The 24335-nt window shown below is 37.5% G+C and overlaps 1 protein-coding gene and 1 non-coding gene across 2 annotated transcripts in view; both read left to right on the top strand.

Annotated features, from left to right (window-relative positions):
* The window catches only part of LOC148700239 (cell division cycle 20.2, cofactor of APC complex-like), a 64229-nt gene that overhangs the window by 5948 nt on the left and 33946 nt on the right, over window positions 1-24335 (top strand). The window lies entirely within an intron of this gene.
* Window positions 6512-6617, top strand: LOC120107038 (small nucleolar RNA R71). Its single transcript, XR_005509006.2, has one exon. It is a non-coding gene; the product is annotated as a small nucleolar RNA R71 (small nucleolar RNA).

The following is a 24335-nucleotide window of genomic DNA, read 5'->3' as shown; positions in this document are numbered from 1 at the left end:
TTAAAATGAAATGAGAGGGGAAACACATTTTCTTCTGTTAATATTTAAAATATGTGCATAACAATAATAATAAGTGCTATGTAAAATAGATAAATTTGTACATTATTTAGCACTTATCACACCCCCAAACCTACATTTTGCTAGTCCTCGAGCAAAATAAAATTAGAAAAGAAGGAACTCTAACTCACTTTCGCAGGCATCGCGATTGCATTTACCATATGCAACAAGGCTTTAAACCCCTAGGTTACCCTAGTGGACGAGTTATAGTCTCGTGAGGGTTTCCAGAGAAGATACCCACAAACTTCAATATTAAAATAAATCATTTATTGTTATGATTATATTTTTTATTATTATTTTTATTCTTTTTTTTATTATTTTTTTTTGATCTATTAAGTGAAAATCAAATTCCAAATGCATACTAGTAAAGAATTTCAAAAACTCTTTTTTTTTATATTAAAATCTAATTTAAGATACATAAATGATAAGAATTTCAAAACACACACGGTTTTATTTACTAAGTCAGCCCAAATTCTAGGTCAAGATACAATTCAAGTTGAAGTCATTAAGTTTCCGTTAGGGAGTTGTAAGACTTATTTATACTGGAGTGCTCGGTGAAATCTGGACCGTACACAAGCTAAGGGTTCGGATCAACAAAATATTGCAAAGACTAGTAGTTTCCAAGGATTGGTCGAAAGGACCTGTTCACTGATTCAAAATCATCTTATCTGCAGGATTTCGAGAGTTGTGGATGTTTACTTTAGTACCTCACGGGCTTTATCTGTAATATTCCAGTTTACTCGAATTTTTACAACGACGGCTTTCACACTATTGTCTTTTCGATCAATACAGCATTTCTTCCTCTTTTTTTTTTCTTTTCTTTTCTCTTTTTTTTTTTAAGAAAGATATATAAATTGTGCACTTTTACTCTTGTGGTGATTTCTCCGTGTAACGAGCAATCAGTCGACAACTCTCACACCAGTTGGCATAAGGTGTCGGGCATCAAGACTCCCCTACGGACTTATGCTCGGAGTCCTCATCACAAGCCCACTTGACCTTTGACAATAGGTAGCCCTTTTCGATGTTCCTGACTAAATCCATTTTTATTGATTTTTTTTTATTGGATTAGATAAGTATGATTCATCAGGGTCCAAGGTTGCTACTATACTATCAACATAATGTCGAGCCTAGACCTTAGAAGGGTCGGCCAGTGTGTAGTGAAATTCCAAAGTATTAATTAGCTTACTACTCCCTAAGAGAGACTTAATAAAAAGAACTTAAATTTGTATTACTTCCCACTAGTCATTGGGCTTTTAGATTTTATATACCTTGTGTGTTTATCATTCTCGCATAAATGTATATAAATTAGGTTGTTTATTTTTTTTTAACAAAACTTTTTTTTTAAATAATTTTTTTTATTATTATTTTATAAACACATTTTTTTTAAAAAAAAATATTTTTAATTTTTTATTTTTTTTAAAAAAAGATGATTTTTTTATTATTTTTTTTTAACTTTTTTTTTTGATGAAAATATGAATACCCCCAAACCTAAACCTAACATTGTCCTCAATGTTAAGAAATAATCTAAGAGAATTGGGTTGCCTCCCAACAAGCGCTAAGTTTATTGTCTTCAGCCAGACACAGTGGGTCCTTAATTATTTTGATAAACAGGGTTCGTTAAATTAAGGGATTCGATCAATTGCCCGTCGGCGACACATTCTACATAAGGTTTTAACCTTTGACCATTGACTTTTAAAACATGTCCACCATTGAGGTGTTGGATCTCTACTGCACCATAAGGAGAAACCCTTTTCACTACGAATGGTCCATCCCACCTAGAGCGAAGTTTACCCGGGAAGAGTCGCAACTTGGAATTGAACAGCCAAACCTTTTGACCAGGTTCGAAGGACTTACGGTTAATATTTTTATCATGAAAAGCCTTAGTCCTTGCTTTATAAATTTTAGCATTTTCATAAGCCTCATTACGCAATTCTTCAAGTTCACTTAGTTGGAGTTTTCGGTGAGGACCAGCTACTGCCATGTCTAAGTTAAATTTTTTTATAGTCCAGAAAGCTCTATGTTCAAGTTCTACCGGTAAGTGACAAGCTTTACCAAAAACTAATCGGTAGGGGGACATGCCAATAGGAGTTTTGTAGGCAGTACGGTAAGCCCAGAGTGCATCATTTATCCTTTGAGACCAATCTTTCCTATCGGGACGTACCGTTTTCTCTAAGATGTGTTTTAACTCTCTATTGGACACCTCGACTTGTCCACTCGTTTGGGGATGGTATGGGGTAGCAACTTTGTGGGTGATGTTATATTTGCGAACCAAAGCCTCGAAAGATCGGTTGCAAAAATGAGATCCCCCATCACTGATAATGGCTCGGGGTGTACCAAAACGACAAAAGATGTTTTTATGTAAAAATTTAATCACAACCTTGTGGTCATTAGTTTTAGTGGCGACAGCTTCTACCCATTTTGAAACATAATCAACCCCTACAAGAATATATTCGAAACCAAAAGATGGTGGGAAAGGGCCCATAAAGTCAATACCCCAGACATCAAATATTTCTACAATTAAAATAGGATTGAGAGGCATCATATCTCTACGGGAGATGGTACCCATCCGTTGGCACCGTTCACAAGTTTGGCAAAAGTTATGGGCATCTTTGAAAAGTGTGGGCCAATAAAATCCACTTTGTAAAACTTTTGCTGCAGTTTTTCTACCCCCAAAATGTCCCCCACAAGCTTGTGAATGGCAGAATGAAAGAATACTTTGAAATTCGCATTCGGGGACACATCGACGGATTACTTGATCAGGACAATACTTGAATAGATCGGGATCATCCCAATAATAGAACTTTACTTGTGAAAAGAATCGGTTCTTGTCTTGAGTTGACCAATCATCAGGAATTCGTCCTATGGCAAGGTAATTTACTATGTTTGCAAACCATGGAATTAAAATCCTTGTACCCCAAATAATTGCTCATCCGGGAAAGCATCATGTAAGGGTGAGGTATTCTTAGAGGGTTCAAGAAGAATCCTAGATAAGTGGTCTGCTACGACATTTGTAGTTCCTTTCTTGTCACGAATTTCTAGATCAAATTCTTGTAGTAAAAGAATCCATCGAATCAGACGGGGTTTGGTGTCCTTCTTTGCAAGAAGGTGTCGAAGGGCAGCATGATCAGTGAATACGGTAACCTTGGATCTTAATAGGTAAGATCGAAACTTGTCTAGCGCGAATACTACAGCTAGCAATTCTTTCTCAGTGGTGGTGTAGTTCAATTGTGCATCTGAGAGTGCTTTACTAGCGTAGTAGATGACATGAGGTACCTTATCTAGCCATTGCCCTAAAACTGCCCCAATGGCATAGTCGGATGCGTCACACATTAATTCAAATGGAAGGGTCCAATTAGGGGGCCGTATGATTGGTGCAGTGGTCAATTTCGAGCGAAGATTTTCAAATGCCTCCTCGCATGCTTTATCAAAGACAAAGGGAGTGTCCTTGGCCAGAAGATTGCATAAGGGTTTGGAAATCTTACTGAAATCCTGAATGAAGCGACGGTAGAAACCAGCATGGCCAAGAAATGATCGGATTTGTTTCACAGTTTTGGGTGGGGGGAGATTGGAAATAAGATCGACTTTGGCTTTATCTACTTCAATGCCCCTCTTGGACACGACGTGTCCTAAAACTATGCCTTCTTGAACCATGAAATGGCTCTTTTCCCAACTTAATACTAGGTTGGTCTCCTTACATCTTTTCAAAACTAAGGTCAAATTGTTCAGACAATCATCAAAAGATAGGCCAAAAACTGAGAAATCATCAATGGACACTTCTAGAAAGTTTTCCACCATATCTGAAAAAATGGCCATCATGCATCGTTGAAAAGTTGCGGGTGCATTGCATAGTCCAAAAGGCATCCTCCTATATGCAAATGTCCCAAATGGGCAAGTAAAAGTGGTTTTCTCTTGATCGTCCGGGTAAACAGGTACTTGATTATATCCAGAATAACCATCTAAGAAGCAGTAGAAACCTTGACCAGCCAACCGTTCCAAAATTTGATCTATGAAAGGTAGAGGGAAATGGTCTTTCCTAGTCATCGAATTAAGTTTTCTGTAGTCAATACACACGCGCCAACTCGTGGTTGTGCGTGTTTGTATCAATTCTCCTTCCGTATTTTCAACCACAGTGATACCTGATTTCTTGGGTACCACTTGTGTCGGACTCACCCACTTACTATCAGAAATTGGATAAATGATTCCGGCATCTAATAACTTCACCACTTCTTTCTTGACTACCTCCTTCATATTAGGATTGAGTCTTCTTTGCATTTCTCGGGTGGGCTTTGCATCATCTTCGAGATGAATTCGATGCATGCAAACAGAGGGGTCAACCCCTTTCAAATCGGCTACAGACCATCCTATGGCATGTTTATTCTCTTCTAGCACCCTTAAAAGTTTACCCTCCTGTTCAGTAGATAAGTTGGCTGCGATGATTACAGGGAGGGTATCTTCTGGTCCTAGAAAGGCATATTTAAGAGTTGTCGGAAGTGGCTTCAACTCGAGTTTAGGTGGAGAATCAATGGAAGGACAAAGTGGTGCGCTAGCAATGGGGGGGAGAGGTTCAGGTCGGATCTTCCAAGGAAGGGAACTCATGGGAGATTGATTGTCGAGTAAGATGTTGACTTCTTCTATGGCCTTGTCTAAGTCAAAGTTGTCAGTGTCAAAATGGGCCAAGCATGCCTCTAGGGGGTCATCTGCTAAGATATAGGGAAGGGCTTCCTCTACAAGATCATCCATTTTGTCAATTAGGTAACATTCGTCTTCCCTCACATGTTGGTCAGCGGCATGAAACACATTCAACTTAATTTTCATGTTCCCAAATGATATATCCATTGCCCCGGTTCTACAGTTGATACATGCATTGGCTGTCGCTAAAAAGGGACGACCAAGAATCACAGGGATTTGTTTTTTTAGGTTGGGCACATGTTCCATGTCAAGGACGATAAAATCTACTGGAAAATAGAATTTGTCTACCTTGACAAGAACATCTTCAATCATCCCCCTTGGCATCTTCACCGATCGATCAGCCAATTGTAAAGATACCGAGGTAGGTTTCAATTCTCCCAACCCAAATTTTTCATAGATTGAATAGGGTAGAAGATTCACACTTGCCCCTAGATCTAAGAGTGCTCGGTCGATGGAGTTATTTCCTATGACACAGGAAATAGTGGGGGCACCAGGATCTCTGAACTTTGGAGGGGTGTTGTGTTGGAGAATGGAACTTACCTGCTCAGTTAGGAGGACCTTTTTAGGCACATGTGTCCTAGATTTCCGCTTTTGGGTGCAAAGGTCTTTGAGAAATTTGGCATAGGAAGGAACTTGTTTGATGGCATCAAGGAGTGGGAGGTTGATTTTAACTTGTTTGAAGACCTCCATCATCTCTTCTAATGAAGTTCCCTTCTTGCCAAAGGGAGAGGGTGCATTAAGTGCTTCAGGGAATGGAGCCTTTGGAATGTGGGTTGTGGCAGATGGTGGACTAGCTGAAGAAGTTTTTGGGTTTTCATGTGATACATTCTTCTCTTCTTTCTCTCCTTCCTTATTGTTACCCTCCCCAACCTTATTATCTATTATACGTCCACTCCTTAGGGTAGTCAAAGCATTGGCTTGCTCATGATTTAGTCGAGTTTCTTGAGCCACGTATTGTCCCCTAGGATTACTCATTGGTTGACTTGGAAGCTTACCTTCCTCTCGCTTGTTTAATGCATTAGCTAGTTGACCCATTTGGGATTCTAGCTTAGCAATTGATTGCGTGTGAGAGTGCAATAGTTGTGTGTTTGCCTCCAAACCTTGAAGGGCATTCAATACTTTCTCCTCAAAGGCTGTGTTTCTTTGGGGTGGAGGAGGAGTGTGTTGAAATTGAATCGAGGGACGGTAGGGATGAATATTTTGTGGGGTTTGAAAATTTTGAGGGTTTGAAAAGTTTTGGGAATAAGGTTGGGCAGTATTCGAAGCTTGCTGCTTCCAAGAAAAGTTTGGATGATTTCGCCATCCCGGGTTATATGTATTGGAAAATGGGTCATTACCCGGTCTAGGCTGTGTTTGAGCAGCATTGATGTGTTCTTGCACGAGTTCGGGGAATTGGGGCGCTGAAGGGTACTCATGAATAGGGTGGGATGGGCTAGAACAAATAGTACACACTTGTGCTTGGGAAGAGTTCATGTAATGCCCACCTATCATCAGTTGGTCAATCTTATGGGACAATGCATCTACCTTGCTAGACAGGTCCATAGAATGACTTATTTCACAAATGGTCCCTTTTCTTTGAGAACTCGGGGGTGCTTGACGAGAACATGAAGCATGGTGGAGGGAGTTTTCATTTAGATTTTCAAATAATTTCCATGCTTCATGCTCATTTTGAAGCATGAATGTCTCCCCACATGCGGCATCAATCATCTGACGGTTTCGTTCAGTCAATCCGTCATAGAAGCATTGCACTAGCTGCCACTTAGGTATTTGATGATGTGGGCATTTATGGATTAGGTCACGAAATCTCTCCCAAGTTTCATGAAATTCTTCTCCCTCGGTTTGGGAGAAGCTTGTAATGGCACGTCTAAACTGGTTCGTTCTTCCTATGGGAAAGTATTTTTTAAGAAATTCCTGTTGCATTTGACCCCAGGAATGAATCGAATTGGCCTCTAAAGAATTCAGCCATTGCTTAGCTCTATCTTTAAGGGAGAAGGGGAATAATCTAAGTTTTAAAGCATCATCAGTGAAATTTTGAATCTTGACAGTGGTGCAAATCTCAAGGAATTCATCTAGGTGTTTATATGGGTCTTCATTGGTGAGCCCATAAAAAGATGGAAGCATTTGGATCACACTAGACTTTATTTCATATTGTACAGCTGCTACCTCAGGTAATCGAATGCAAGATGGGGAAGTGTAAATGGTGGGAGTAAAGTACTCCCTCAGGAGTTTGGGTTGTTCTTCAGCCATCTCAGGAGGTGGGGATGATCCTAATGTTTTGATCTTAGCTCGAATGTTCCTAAGGGTTCGTTCTATTTCAGGGTCAAAAGGTAATAGGTTTTGTACTCTAGAACGACTACCGTGCATACACTAGTACTCGATCAATCAAGCATGCAATAAAAGAGAAAAGCATATCAATCCTAGTCTTTGTCCTAAAATCACTAGACAGCTCCTAACTGGTTTGAAGAGGGCACCTAAGCCTCCAATCCGGTCTAATGAACCGAGTTGACCAGGTAAGCTCCCAGGTAAGTGGAGGGGTCACGATGCGTTCGCAAAGGTCCCACTTAAAACCTACTTGCCTCGAACAGATGAACTGTCTCCCTTATAGGGACAAAGCTTGCCTAGACATCAACTAAGCTACAGAGCGAAATTGGTGCAACCTTCGGTGATCTTCGTCCTATTGAGCTCGAATGTCCCTAGGAGCCAACGTCTAATTGATTTTAATTAAAGATGACACTATGTGAGATTAAGTTCACCTAAGTTGGGCAAGAGTCCGGTGATGAAATCCGGCTCTTATCTTGTTGGGGTGATTGCCCTTACTATGTGCAAATTGATTTGTGTATGTGTATCAAGCATGCATTCACAATTTTGCTATAATTAAAATCAAACAATCACCACAAAATTTCAAACCAATAATTAATTTAAATAAGAAAAGTTTAGAGGTTACCAAAGGAAATTTCCCCAGCAATTTTTTTTTTTTTTTTTTGCAAACCTCTACAGCACTTCTTTTCCGGCAGTTCTCCTTTTGATCATCCCAGATTTTTTTCCTCGATTCCTGATCAAATAATATATAAAAAAATAAATAAAAATTAGTAAGGGAGAAAAAGAAGATAAGAAAAGTAACAATAATAGAAAAAAAAAATTTTAAGAAATTTTTTTTAATTTTTAAATAATTTTTTTTTTAGTAAGAAAAATAACTATGCTAGCAATCCCCGGCAACGGCGCCAAAAATTGATCGGTTCTTTCAATTTCAAAAGTAAACCACGCAATAGCACGTATCCTATAGGATAGTGATTACGGGTGTCGGTCCACAGGGATTGGAGACAAGTTATTTTTCTTTAAAAATAAATCAAAAAGAAGGATTCGCTAACTTGATTTAACTAAATTAAACTATGAGTGCGAATTAGAATTTATCAAAGTAAATGGATCTAGGGTTTGGAGTCCACCGCATAGCATTGCATCAGGGTCTGTGTTCTTAATTTTTTTTTTATCTTTTGGAGAGGCATGCAAATTGGCTACAAGCCTTTTAAAATGAAAACATAAAGAGTTTTAGGAAGATCCATCTTAGGTATAGCATGAAGTGTCTACCTAATTACACTAACCTAGAGTGCAGAACACCTCATCTTCCTAGGCATAGATCATCTTAGACTACTTTAGCAAACATGAATCGTAAAAAGCATGCTCAAAGTTTAAACATCATAAAAGAAATTTTCATTGATGATAAGAATTTAAACAAGCTCCAAAATAATAAAGAAAATAAGAACTACAATGCCCTGATACATTGCTAGGGCTTCATCCAGCCCTAGACTAGACGTTTAGCCGCGCATGGCTTCCGGACGACCTCCCATCTTCAAATGAAAGCCTTCACCTCCCATTATTCCCGATATATCACAAACTATTCTCTCTCCTCCCCCCTCTCTTCTTTTTTTATTTCTTTCTCTCGGTTTCTTCCTCTTCTTCTTCACCGAAACAGAGCCTCCTCTCTTTTTCTCCCCGAGCTCTCCCTCCGTCTGAAGAACTCTTCTCCCTTTTTATATCCTTCCTGACCGTGGAGATCGGATTCTTGAAGGAGGATATGCAGGCGATGGATCTGCGGATGAGTAGCTGGATTGGAGGATGCCGATGCTGCTCCAACGCGAAGGACGACGTGGGCGTGGAGAGGATTCTGCGCTGGCTCTCATCTGGACACGCGAGGCAAGGGAGCTTCCATTTGGCTCGGGATTTGGATGGATCACGGAAGACCGCTGGGATTTGGTTCCGAAGCAAGGAAATCTGGAAGAGAAAATCACGAGCATGGTTAAATGTTGGGCGGATTCCGTGGATGATGGAGTTAATCCGAATGGGAGGAAGGTTGCGGATGCTTGCAAGATTTGAGTGCGAACGGGAGGGATCCGGAAGAAAATCTGGGAGAAGATCAAATCTGGAACAAGAAATGAGGGTGATGGTGCTCACGGGATGCTCGGACACAATTGAACGCGAACGGGAGGGGTCCGGAGGCGATCAAAAATTGGATGCGGTTGAGCTGGGAGGTATGCTCTGTTTTGAATCAGGGGGAAAACGTGCGGATTTGAGCCGTGAGCTGGGATGCTGGGATACGATCGAGATGCGGGTTATTTGTGGAAGGAGATTTGAGAGGATAAGCTTGCTTCGGTTTGCTGGGAAGGAAAGGGATGATCTGCCGATTTGAATCGCGGAAGCGGGGGAGGGGAGGACGTGGTACAGGGGATTCTTATCCGTGGGAGATGAAAATGTTTAGATTCAGAATCAGATGGAAATAAATCTTTGGGAAGACGATGTTTGGCTTGCGGATGCTGGGAGGATTGCATTGCGGGAGGAGATCACGTTTGGAGCAAAGAATCTGGGAGGACGGGGTTGAATGGGAATGGGAGTGATCATGCGGCTTGTTCTGAAACAGGGAAGGAGAAGAGAATAAATAATGATGCGGGAGATAAGCGCGTGAGGGGTGATATGAGAATTATTTTATCTCTTTTTTTAGAAAGGTAGTTGGGGTCCACTCGTGTAGGTTGGGAGGGCTCTGTTCTGAATAAAGAAAGTTTGGATACGTGGAGAAAATGGGAGAGGCCTCTGTTTTGTTAAGTTGGGAAGCTTGGTGCACACGAAAAAGATGACGTGGACAAAGGGATGGGTAACTTCATGCAAATGGGGAAGAAAGCAATCCACACATGGAACTGATTGGGACTAATTCGTGAATGGGGTGACTCGACCTGCACACACATTAGACTAAATCAATATAGAAAATTAAACCAAACTTGAATTACCTCTAATAATTTATTAAAATGAAATGAGAGGGGAAACACATTTTCTTCTGTTAATATTTAAAATATGTGCATAACAATAATAATAAGTGCTATGTAAAATAGATAAATTTGTACATTATTTAGCACTTATCAAATTTAAGAAAGGATAGACAGATAGTAATCATCAAATTTACACAGAATTTTGATTTTTTTTTAAACGATCAATAATTGTGGTTAAGTTTTGTGGCTAAAGTTTAAACCCATGGGAGCGGCTTCTGGGAGCAGTCCCTTTTTCTCAACCCATAAAAAAATTTAGAAAAGAAAAGAAAAGAAAATAAAATTTTAGTGCTACTTTTTGTAAATATTTTCCTTTGTTTTTTTTCCTTTTTTTTTCTCTTTTTTTGGGTTTAACTGCCTTTTCACATTTCTGTGTACTCAATTTGGTAAGAAAGACTAAGAGGGGACGAGGCACGATTAAATTTCCTAAGAAGGCCGCTTTAGCGGCCGACCCCCTGTTTCGTTCGAAACAGAAGCGGGCGCTTAAAACATTTACAACTTCGTAAGTGAAGTCGGCATATCTATTGCCGACTTCACTTACGAATCGGCAGATTTTTAAGCGGCCGACCCTTGTATCGAACGCTAAAGCAGCATATCCCTCCCTCCCTCCGCTATCTCTCTCTTTTCCTCTCTCGTTTTGCCTCTCTCAGAGGTCGGCCGCTTAAGCGGCCCTTCTTCCCCGGCGTCGGCCCCCTCGCGGCCTCTGCCGGGCTTCGCTGGCCCTCCGCCGACGTCCTCTTCCTCTCCCTCTCCCTCCATCTCCCCACTCACTCTTCCTTGCCTTCTCCTTCTCTGGCTTCGAGAATGCATCCCGTTTTTTGAGCCGGAACTGTATTGGTGAGCCATCGGTACGGTTCGAAACTGGCGGAATCGGCCGATTCGGGTTGGTTGCGCCGACAGTTTAAAAGGACCACTATGGAGCTAGATGGTAAAGAAATAATTAAAAAAAAATAAACCATTTATATAAAAGTACTAGATATATTACTAAACTATGAAAATGAAATGAGATACCTAGTTGAATTTATTTAGTGACTAGTTGCAACTTTGCTGTCAACCGCAGGCATAGAAACAATGGAAGCCAAATATCATTTGGCATAAAGAGACCAACATAATAATGACACCAGCCTGGCACTCACATGGTTTGCTTCATGCTGTGCCTTTCTATTCTCTTGCTTGGTAGACACTGGCATAGTAGCATGCTGAGTGCAAACACACAGCCAGTATCATGTCAGTGCTAGATGCCCATAAGGCACTAGCATGTACATAGCCATCCTGTATGGATCAGCACTTAAATCCAAGAGTAGCAAGGGTTTTAAGTTTTAACTATGATAATTGAAAATAAAATGATAAATGAGATAAGCTCCATATGAGGCCACAAAGAGAATTCAAGTGAATAAGGCCAAAAGGAAAACTTTCCTTCAGCGATGAAGGGTTACACTAATAGTGCTTATTGTGAGAATAAACATGAAGATTGGATGGTGGAAAAAGGTTCACTTTTCTGTAATCTTTGCATACCCTGGTGCATCTTCATGGAACATGTTCTAGGAAGCACAATGCCTTGAAAAGAAGCTATATGTAGCATTACAAACTACAAACACAATTTAATTTTTAGATTAAGTCAACTAATATAAATGATGTATCATTTTTATTATGTAATTCAGGTAGAATGTATTAAGTGTTGCACATGCAATTTAAAAAGAAAGGAAAAAGAAAAATGCCAGATAACCATTGAAGCACCTAGGCAGATTAAATGGCTATTTAAGTGTTTGAGCAAAGTTCAATAGCCAACCAAACTAAAAGACATATGACATTTATGTAGGAAAGGCTTGAGTGGTTTAGCACCACGTAGCCATTTAAGCGGCCAACTAAGCACTTAATGATTGTTTTTGATAAACATTTGAATGACTGTCAATCCTAAAAGCATTATTCTCTTTTATCTATTTGTTCATAAGTGTAACATGTGAATACAAAGTCACAATGTGGTATGGCATCTATTCTTTATCGCAAGGACAATAAGTCAAACATGATCCATAGTCAAGTAAGATAGCACAAGAATGGTTTATTATGAAGAGTAAAACAATTTCTGTCTTAAATTCAATATCTAACATTGCACTTAAGTCAGCCAAGTCTAATGCTGGTTGCCTTCCTTGTGAGAGGTTCAGATTATAAAAGCATGGTCAAAAGTGAATAATATCCAGGCAATTTTACTACTCTAATGCAAGGTCTTGATAGCTGAAATATGTAAGTCTCAATTGCTTTTTATTGTCCTTACACTATCAAGCCTAGGGTGACTATCCAGACACATCCTCCGAATGCTAGTCATCCACAATAAAAAACTAGGGACCTGTCAAAAGAATGCACTAGAAAATTTTCCGTTTCTTTTGATAAATTCGCATTCATGCTTTACAATAAATATCTTTTCCTATAAATGTTCCCTTTAAAATGGTAGTGTTAATCCGCCGATTTTTTTTATAAAATTTTACTTTTCCAATTTGTTCAGTTAGGAAATTAGCAATTTTAACAGCATGAAACAAATTTCTAATAGTTTACAAACATTCTATGACAAATTAGTAAAGAGAAGAACTGAAGAAGAGAAGATTGTCACATATCATAACAAAGGGTAACATACAAAAGATCGATAACATAATACGACAACAGCTGTATTCTAACTCATAATAACTGCAAATTATGGTACACATATAGGACTGTCTGCAAAACATAAATTCAAATCCTATCATTTAATACCATTACAGTACTAATTTCCAAAGGATGCACTAAAAAAGCATGCTCGAAGCCATAACTGCATACTGTAGCCTATGGCTTTCAGTAGTTCCATGTCATTCTTTACATACAAAATGTTGCTAGGCGCAATTCAGTCAGAAACTTGGCAGTGAATATTGAAGAATTTCATTAACTTTGGATGTGGGATCAACATCAGCTAAGAAATAGAGAAAAGGTGAAGCTGTAAAATTCTTAATTATGTATACAATGTGCCTTTTCATTGTTTTATGATTTAATTAGAAAATAGAAACACCTTAATACAACATCAAATGTTGAGGAATTGCCAAAACATTACTACTTCAAGTCTAGCAGGTTACTTCACTAGCATTTTAATTTATATTATTTGTCATTGCATTTAATGTCCAGTTTATTACATATGGAAATAAGTACAATTACCACATTGGCTGATATTATGATTGCAGTGTATATTACTATGTTCTAAGCTTACCTGGACAGTAAAGAATACAAATTTCCACAAAAATGAGGGTTACCCAAGCTCCTGCCTTTTCTTTTGAAAGAGCAGAAAGTGGTCTCGGAAACTGCTTCCTAATAAAGGTGGTGGAAATGAGGAGGCACTGGTAAAAACAAAAAGACAATCAGATAGAAATTATCCAAGTGTATCAGAATTGTGCAATAATAGCATGAGCTAAAGAAAAACTAATAAACAATAATATAGTATATTATAATACTTAAGCTGAGTTTAGTATCACAGCCTCAACGTTTGATTATCCAGGTCAATCTAGAAAAGCTTAAACCCAAACCCAATGGAGGAGATGCTTAAATAAGTGCGATGTATAAAATGAATTGCTTGTCCAAATATAGTAGCAGCTGCTAAAATAAACGGAAGTCATATGCATGATGTTTGCTGATGTTTTTTGCATTGCTGTATTATGTATGTAGGCATATTAGTTACTCAAGAATTCATGAAGCATAAAAACATGTCCTATGAGTGGTCGGGGCTCTCGTTATTATACTTAGTGCAGAATAATCAAGTTTTTTGTGTGTATACCTTCCTAAATATGCGAAATTGATGAATAATCTTACAAAAAATTTATTTGCACGTATAATCTCATAAAATGCTTGTTTTGCAAGTATAACCTTCTTTTTCTTTTGTTTCTTTGCATAACTACCCATGCCATCTAACACTGTTAAAAAATGAACAGTTAAAAAATGAAAGACTGAAATACCCTTAATAGGTAAATGTGCAAAAAGAAAAATTTATAAGGGTATCCATGCAAATAGCAACTTCGTGAGGGTAATCAAACAATTTCGCATATTTAGACAGATATACACAACTCTATGATTTTTGTCCCATAGGGGAAGGGCAATCCCTCCAATCCATTGAATGCTGAGATTGACTACTGCAAGGACCAACAAGAGGCCCCATAAACATCAAAGAACCCTATATTAATTCGCAAGACACCGAACACTACTTACTAACACCACAAACCCCTTTTCCTCTCACGGTTACTTCCATGTGTGCTCTTGTGTTCCAAACAACCGTACGCACCTATCAGCCCCAATAATTCCTCATTCTACCTATTCTCCATAATTCTACTGAAGAATGAGGGTTAACTTAGTGAACCTTTGGCTTGAAAAAGTACATATTTGGATGGATAGGAGATGCTTAGCTAATAGATGCTAAGACATCCTAATTATCTTATTATATTAGAGAGTGTATGAAGAAAACCATATGGCCAAGTATAAGAAGACACACAAGCACTAAATCCCAGCAACGAGGTGTCAAGTAGAGAAAGATTAAGTTGAATGTTATTATGAAATGTTTATGAAGGCAAAGAAAGGTGTACTCGGTGCTTTTGCTTACTGGAAAAGTTAGTGTATGGGTGTTCATTTGCATGTCCACATGAATAATTGGTAATTGTGGGTCCTCAGGAGTTGTAAGGAATGTGACCCAATGCATGGGAGGTAAAATTCAAAGTCTAGCTCCATGCTTTAGAGCAATTTTCTAGTTTTGTGGGCCAATTAGAGTCAAATGACCAGTAAAATTAACAAAAAGGTCATAATGATGTGCAGACTTGAATAGAGGTCCTTGTCAAATTATTCATGCTCCTGAATGGTTTCAATCATGGAGTTATGTAGCCCATATACCAGCATGTTTCTAAAGAGTACTCCACAATCCAGGATCAATCTAGGAACAACTTGGAGGGCAACTACAAAGACTTCAACAACACCAAGGTTCCCTCTGAAACCATTAATTATATATAGTTTACGCCAAAATAATCACTCTTATTCATCCTGTCCAGCCTTAATTTTGATTATCTAAATAAAAACTAGCGGTATTATAAAAGTTGCTAGTGACTTTTACAGTAACAAAAATTAAAGGACTACAATAATGTTATTTGACTTGTTTCATAGCGATGTATGCAAAATAAAGAAATATTTCCTAAATTGTTTCTCTAAGTATATATTATTTTGTTGGGCAATCAATAATCAAGTTTTGTTCATTAAAATGAAATAGCAGCTAAATAATTGCTGCTTTGTATTTTTCTTACGGCAAATAAATATTTAATGAGGGTATACATACAAATAGCAACTTTGCGAGTGTATTTATGCAATTTTGCACATTTAAGAGGGTATACACTCAAAAAACTCCAGAATTATCCCTTCCTGTTCCAAAATATGCTCCTCAGGTTACATGGTGCTAGGGAAACAAGCTCAATTACCTCCACATGTTTAGCATGATATTCTTGAATACTCTTCATAGATCCACAAATCTATTACCAGTTGGATTTTACCATTAATACCCTTCAAACAGGTTTTGCCAGCAGTTTCCACTGAACAAACACCACAATCTTGCAAATTCTCCTAGGTTATTTCTGAGAACCTTGATTAAAGCCATCAAGAAGACCATGGAGGTTATTTCTTTGGGGAGACCCATATTCAATCCTCACTTGAATTCGGCAACTCAAAAGGCACCTGTTAATGTTTGATATAGATCTGATCCAAAAGATCAAACCTTACAATAGGTAGGTAACTGAAATAAATTTCAGATCTGAAAATAAAGATGAAATCTAAAACATTTGTAGAATTTTATGCAGGAAATCTTCATTGCAAAACAAATATTTGCTCGCAAAGGCAATCAATTTTTACAATCTGGGAAAAATACTCAAGCCGATAAAAAGAAGATGAAAAGAAAATTATCTAAAATAAATGACTACTTAAAATTAAAAAATTGAAAATTATCTAAAATATTCAATCCAAACTTAATTTGAAACAAATTATGTTAAACAAGGAAGGCCAAAGCGGACGGAACTATTCGGTTCGGCTTGTACCGAGCTGACCTGGCGAGATACCGGGTCGGTTTGGCCATCGGATTCGGTTTCGGCCCCAAATTGCCCGAAACCAGTTTCGAACTGACCAAAACTGGCCGAAAAAGGTCCGGAACCGGCCCGAAATTTGCCCGAAATCGGCCGGTTCTGTTCGAACTCGGTGCGAACCAGACGGTTCGCTAATAAAATGTTGTTGGAAAGGTCCGAGAAGGCTTTCCCACTAGAGCTGATGTACTCTAAAGAGCAATCTCGACCAGAATGGGAAACGATACACTCCAAGGCCTCATTCCGGTAGGGACTCCGTCCAGACCCTCTCACCTGTTCACCCCATGGAGCACCTGCCTCAGTGAGATTCCGACATTGATAGGAGAATCGAAGAAATGGGCTGCGAGATTCAGGTTCTCAAAGAGTAGTCTCCGAAAGCGAATAATGACCTCAACTTCTCCTCAGAGCTCCTTTCTTCCGGCATATTATGAAGGAACCGATCCCAATTCAGTTCATGATGCCCCCCCAAGTGGAACTATATAACGGGACCACCAATCCCCTCGATCACTTGGAGAGTTACAAGGCTCATATAATGCTGCATGGAACCACCGATGTCGTGCTTTGCAAGGCGTTCCCCACGACCCACTTTGTCTCTAGCCGGAGACGGTGTCACAGAGGCGGCTTGGTTCTAGTTCTCCGGGCTTCGGCCCAATTCCATCTACACTATCGAGCAGCTCGCCCGCCTCTTTTTGACCCACTTTGCCTCCAGCCGGAGACGGCGCCCCGATTCAGACACGCTGCTATGCATCAAGCAGCAAGAGAAGGAGACCCTTAGGGTTTATGTCAGCTGCTTCATGCGGTGATGCTAGAGATCCGCAACTTGGATCAGTCAGTCGCGATGTCAGCAATGAAGTGTGTTGCCGCGAATATCTGACCCAATCTAATGGCTCTTTGAGATTAGTGCTGGATTGGTCGGCAAGGAGGAAAGTCGGATCCAAGAAACAAAGGATCTCAACAACTTCCCTCGAAAGAGTTGCCGGGTTCTCTAATGACTCATAAACTTACCAAGAGGCACAATAGTGAAGAAGAGTTAAAGAAGAAGAGGACAATTGGTTTGAAGTCAGTAACTCAGGAAGAAGAGGAAAGTGAGGACTCAGAGGATGCTGAGGGTGATAAGGAGATAGCCTTAATCACCAAAAAGTTTAGACGATTCATGAGGAGAAAAGGCAAGGGATGAGAAAGAGGCCAATGGCTAATGGGGAGCCAAGCAAAGAGAGAGAAAAGCAGCAGCCACTAATATGCCACGAGTGTAAGAAATCTGGCCATTTCATAGCAGATTGCCCGCTGTTCAAGAAAGCCCCTAAGAAGCCAAAGAAGAAGGCAAGATTGCGACTTGGAGCAACAATGACGAGCAAGTTCAAAGGAGGAAGAATAAGAAACAACAAATCTTTGCCTCATGACTAATGAGAATGAGGTAAATTCTGCACCTAAAATGATTTTACTTTTGGTAAGCTTCAAGAAGCTTTCTTAGAGTTACTAGATGAATTAAAGAAAATAGGACTGAAGAATAAAGATCTAAAAATGAAAAATCAATTTTTGACAAATATGAAAAAGATGAAATTTCAAAAGGGAAGCTATTATTAATAGGAGAAAAATAGAACTTAAGAAAAGAAGTAGATAGATTGAAACCAATTGTAGACAAATTCACCTTAAGTTCTAAAAATCTAAAAATGATCTTAGATGGCCAACGTGCTTTCTATATTATGCAGGACTTGGCTATAATCCTTTGCAAAAACAGAAGCTTTTAAAAAAAAATGTTGTTAAATCATCAAGTAATCACTCAAGTCCTACAGTATGTTACAATTGTGGAAAAATAGGCACAAATCCTTCAATTGCAATTCTAAGATAAGTGGCAAAATAAGTAAAATAGCAATTAAAAGTATATGGGTTCCTAAGGGGACGATAATTGCTCACCATCAAGGATCCAAGAAAGCTTAGGTACGTAAATCAAAAACTTGATTTTCTGTGATGTAGGTGTGTCTATCAGCCCATGGGTCAAATACAAGAAAAATAAGTAAAAGTAACAATTAAAAGGATATGGGTTCCTAAAGGGACCATAATTGCTAACCATCAAGGACACAAGAAATCTTGGGTACCTAAATTAAAAACTTAATTTTCTATGATGCATGTGTGTCTAGCAGCCCGTGGGTCAAATAGAAGATGATATTTGGATAGCGGGTGCTCAAAACACATGATGGGAGATGAATCACAGTTCATTTTTCTTAAGACAAAGGATGGAGGGGTGATCACCTTTGGCGACTACAGATCCCCTCCAAATTATATAGTCATTGTGGAAAATCTAGGCCCCATGTTCTTTTAAGGAAACAAGCATGCTTATTAATTAAAATGACAAACAAGAGCCATGTAGGCTATGCAAATGTTTGGAAGGAAGCTATCCCACTATAGTTGGGTCATATATTTGGCCCATGATATCTCATATTAATCTATGGAAATGTAGTTATAAATGACCTTAATGGGCTATTTCAACTAATAGATAAAAGAAAGAAAGAGTTTCTCATTAGTGTCAGCATTTACCTACCGTATTCAATTGGCAAGACATTTAAATGATCAATTGATTGTTAAAATTTTCAATTTTCTTTTCAATTTCGAGTTACTCGAAGTTGTTTAATACTACAAACTATGCAACCATAAACCAAGCACAAGATTTGGTTATAACTATTGACATTCTATTTGAAGAAGAAAAAAAGATATATGATCATCATGACCCTAGCAATTAATTTTAGTTAGTTATAAAAAGTTGATAGAAATTATTTGTATATGTTACACAGACCAATCCATTAGGAACATGGTTTACAAACAACCTGATCTAATAGTGCACTTTATATTCAACAAAATTTCTAGCAATTTTCTACAATATTGACAATTTATAAGAGCTACACAATAATATTGAAAAACAATTCAAGAATGAAAATATTGGGGAAAATTAGTATCCCTATTATTTGTTAGTATTGTGAAAACAAACTATTAAATGACCCATTTATTTGGTTGTATCAAATGCAACCTTTTTTTTAAATACTAATAGATAGTTATAAAAAGTTTCTTTTGTAGTACTGCTTTGAAAAATGGATCTATCATACTTGAGAATATATAACTTACAATATTTGAGTATAGTGCTTCATTGCACCACATTTGAATCCTTGAAGACTAGTCCTTTTTAGGGTTATATGGTCCTTTTCACCTCATGTCTCTCAATCCATGCAAAACTTTTTCAACCATTGATGCTGGAAGCTTTAAAACATAAAAATAATTTGATGAAATCAAGTGGACATGCATTTTATTTTAGATATAACTATATCTAAGGATATGTGTCTAATGTGGGTGTCAACTAGGTCGATTGTTAAAGCCACTATAGATGTACTAACATCCTAGGTTCTAGTTCCACCTACACATGGCTTGATAAAGGTTAAACCTCTCCCCTTCAACAAATAAGAAGTATACACTTAAATAAGTGATTACCATAACAACTTCGACGAACTTAATATTCTAGTGAGAGTTGCGACAGAACAAAACAAATGAGCGATTGCAACAAATACTGATTCCCAAGCAGGAAGATAGGAAGTATTGAAAGACAGATCGATCAGATATCTCTTTTTTAACGAATTGCCTGATTGCGACAAATAAATATAAAATAAAGAATAGAAGTTATTTTTATATCTATCGATAAACCCCATTTTTTTACTATGAATCCCCGTTTGTTGGATGGATCGAATTAGTTAGAGTTGCAAACTCCTAATAAAATCCTTTATTTTCATAATAAACTCCTTATGAGATTAGAAAGATAGAAAGAAATAAGGATGGAAACATCCGCTACACTTTAATCGGTTAGCAAGTGGATTGCACTTTTGCCTATTTGAGAGGTGGGAAGGAAAGTGAGGATCCTAGTGTGATTTTGATGTTTACAAAGCCATTGAGGTCAAATGGAAGTACTAATGCTTTCAATTCAATTGATCTAATACATAAGTAAGGAAGAAAGATTTGATACATCCTTGATACGCTTTGCTTGATATATTTAAAAGAACTTTCAAGAACACATCTAAAACAAATTATATTGGAAGAACTTGAGGAAAGAACTAATTTAGAGTTTAATATATTTTAGAGTCAAGTTCTTTTGATTGAAGCTTAACTCTGTCATTTACATGCTTAATAAGCTTAAACTTTAATGTGCCAAGTATCCTAAGGAGAAAGAAATGATTTGCAATGTTGTTACTTCTTTTATATGTTTAATGTGCAAATCTAACCTAAAGATGCAGAAAAACAAGGTTAGAGTTGACCCCATAAGAGATGGAGTCGACCCTGGCACAATTTGGTACACTTTGGCACATTCTGGCACAAATGGCATAGATCTCGGGTCGACCCCAGAAAAGCTCGGGCCGACCCCAGCTCGGGTCGACCCCAAAAAAAGCTCGGGCCGACCCCAGCTTCAGACATCAGAAAAACAGCCTTCTGGAATTCATGAGAGGGCCGACCCTAAGAAAGTTGGAGCCGACCCCAGGTTGAGCCGACCCAGAAAAAGTTGAGTCGACCCCAGATTGAAACGTCAAGAGAGCAAGTCTCTGGATTTCCTGAGAGGGCCGATCCCAGAAAAGCTTGACCTGACCCCATCCTGATGAACAGTAACTTGAGCCGACCGCAGAAAAGCTTGAGCCGACCCCAGCCTGATGAACAGTAACTTGAGCCGACCCCAGATTTGCTCGGGTCGACCCCAGCACGGCTGACAGCATAACGGCTAGTTCTGCAGAAGTACTTTTTGAGCTCCCAACGGCTATAAACGGCTAGTTTCTACATTCCAACGGCTAGGAAGTCATCTTTGGAGGTTGGAGAAGTATTTAAGAGCCACTAATCATCAAAGGAAGGAATCTAGATGAGGATCTAAGTGTGCATTCAAGAGAAAAGGAAAATCCAAGAGAGTTCAATTTATTGCTTCAAGGTCAAACCCAAAAGAAATATGTTGAGCAGAATTTAAGCGCCTTCAAGAGCTCAACTAATCCATTGAAGAGTGAAGCAATCTCAACGAAGAAAAGAAAAGCGCCTTCAAAGAGATAACATTTTTCTTTTCTTCTCGTTAGTGCATATTTGTTATATTTGCTCATTTAGGAGCTTTATACCTTTGATTTCTTATTTATTATAAGGTTTGTTGGTGAGCCCGCAAAACCAACGGTGTAGGTTGTTGGTAAGCCCGTAAAACCAACGTAGGTTGTTGGTGAGCCCGTAAAACTAACGTAGGTTATTTGTGATCCCGGAAAACCAAACTGTAAAGATTTTGGATTGTGAGCCCGAAAAACAATCCTACTGTAATCCGAGGGATTATAGTAAAATTGCCAAGGGGATGCTTGGGGAGTGGACATAGGTGCCTTGGGGTGCACCGAACCACTATACATCGTGGTGTTTGTGTTGTGGCTTCACTTGTGATTATTCTTGCATTATCTTTCATCTTTGCTATAGTTTAATTCATTGAAGTAATTTAAGAAAGCATCCACCGCACTCAACTAAGGAAGTTTTTTAAAGCACTAAAAATTTGGAAAAACCCAATTCACCCCCCCTCTTGGGTTGTCACCTTGGGCAACAAGTGGTATCAGAGCAGGTGATCTATAATTTCTTGCCTTGTGACTTTGACCTAACTGTCAAAGAGCCAAAGATCATGACAACTCAAATAGATAGTTTTCTAGGAGAGGGACAATTAATTGATAGACCTCCACTATTTAATGGTATAAACTACACACATTGGAAAGCACGCATGCGCATTTTCATTCAAGCACATGACTACGATTTATGGAGTATCATAGTCAATGGGCTATACACAAATACTAATTATGATAAGAAAATGGCTCAGTAAAATGCAAAAGCCATGAATATTCTATATTGTGCATTGGATGATAGTGAACTTAATAACATATCTTTTTGCATAACTGCTAAGGAAATATGGAGTATGCTTGAAGTTAAATATGAATGCACTAACATTTCTAGTGAATTTGAAACTAGCTCCGAAGAAGAAGAGCAGCAAACTGAAATTGAAAATCTATGCTTTGTGGCACATGAAGATGAGGTATGTACTCGAATACAAAGTGATTTCTCATTCAAAAATCAAGTACATACTGAAGCTCAATCTGATTTTACATTTGATGAACTTCATGATGCATTTTCTGATTTATACTTAGAATACAAAAAGCTTAATTTAAAGAATAAGAAGCATTGATTAAATTCAGAAGAATTGATTCAGAAAAATCAGAATTTAATTGAAGAAAATCAAAACTTAAGCAAAAAAATTAACCAACTAAATCTTTTATTAACAAATTCACTGTAAGTTCAGAAAGATTAAAAACGATGTTTGAAAGCCAACATGCTATTTTTGATAAATCAAGACTTGGCTGGACTTCTTTACTTAAACCCCTAAATAAAAGGGTTATCAATTCACCAAGCAAACCATCAAATAAGATAACTTATTTCAAACATGAAAAGGTTGGGTATAACAACTTTGTCTATAGTTCCAATACTATTAAAACAAATGGTAAAGTTGTTACTATTAAACAAATTTGGGTTTCAAAAGGAACCATATGCACTAACCATCAAGGACCCAAGCAAGTTTGGGTACCTAAAATGAAAATATGAGGGTGTAGATATAGGTGTGCCAAGTTACCCATGGAATAAATGGAACTCTCATACAAATGGGTGCGTTGACACATAATTTAAAATAAGTCTCAACTTATTCATTAAATCTAGTATCAGGTTTAACATTCGACATCATATATTAAAATTATGATACTCTCTGCATCAAAGCTTTAAATGCCTTATATGTATGTTAAATTTTTATCTCAACAATCTTAGCATAAAATTTTTCTAGTGCTTGCATGATAATAAGAAAACAATGAATGAATATGTATAACCTTCTCCTTTAAGTTTTTCAAAATCTAGATTTCTTCTCTAGTATAAATGTTTGATGCTGATTTCATGCTAAAACTTTATTGAGCATAATACTTATGAAATCTTATGTTATCCTTTGTGAAGGTATGAATGTAATTCATCATGTTAATATTATACCATTCATTCCTTATATGATTATCTGAAATGTATTATGATTTGCTTTATAAGTCTCATATATGCATCATAGGTTAAACCATAATCATCTCAAATTGGTTCAATCATAAATGATTAATGTGTTATGATCATAATAAGAAACTTACTTAAAAGTTTTTATAATAACAAATTGTCTTCCCTCTTACAAGTAATGCTCAAGACTATTCTAAAATTCAAAATCAATAAATCTGATCACTAAAATATTTCATTGAGCATAATCATTGTATCCATGATTAATATCTTTCTCTAAAATTATCTCGAACTCTGCTGATTATTTTTAACCTATCATGTTTAATCTGAGCATAAAAATCTTTTAAAGCATGAATATTAATTTCTTTGAACTATCTCTCATAAGTCAAAAATAAAATCTTATCTGCTCTAAAAGAAGATTGCTTATTTCTCTGAAACATGATTACTTGTGTTGAAAGTTGAAACATAATCAGAATTCTAATAGAAACAATTGTTTAAGATAATTTGATTAAAACCTAACTTAATTTATCTTATTGATAATTATCTTAAGCAAATATAATCTAAGCTAAATTAATTTTGAAAACAAGAAATTGATTTGACCTTGATGAATCTTCCTATTGCCTCACATGCTTGTCCTTGAACCATCTTACTTAATGAAACTATCTCTTTAGTTCAAGTGACTTGTGCTTACTTATATTTAGGCAATCTCTTGAGTAGAATGACTCAATATTCAATTATTGTCATGTCTTATTTTGAGTCATCTAGTTAAAAAATAAAATATGTTGTATGATTGTTTTGTATCTTGAAGAAACTAATGACTTTTCTTCAAGAAAGAAAAAGATTTTGCTAATAATGCAGGATCTATAAGCAAGAAATGAGAGATTTCAACTTGAAGGACACCTCCACGTAAGGTACAATAAACATTCACATGCAAATAAGAAAGAGGATCTTCTTCAGCCAAAAAACTTTACACATAAGAAATTTAGTAGGTATTTGACTTGAAGAATGCAGAATAAATTGGTAACTTCAGATACCTCTCTTATAAATTAACTGAGCAAAGTCAATAACTTAAATCTGATTGTGGTATGATTAAAGTCTT

Source organism: Phoenix dactylifera, chromosome 13 (genome assembly GCF_051530095.1).
Source record: "Phoenix dactylifera cultivar Ajwa chromosome 13, Ajwa_hap1_PhDact_Kaust_v1.1, whole genome shotgun sequence".
In the NCBI taxonomy this organism is placed as follows: Eukaryota; Viridiplantae; Streptophyta; class Magnoliopsida; order Arecales; family Arecaceae; genus Phoenix; species Phoenix dactylifera.
The sequence above is the reverse complement of the archived record's forward strand: the minus strand, read 5'-3'. Positions and strand labels throughout refer to the sequence as shown.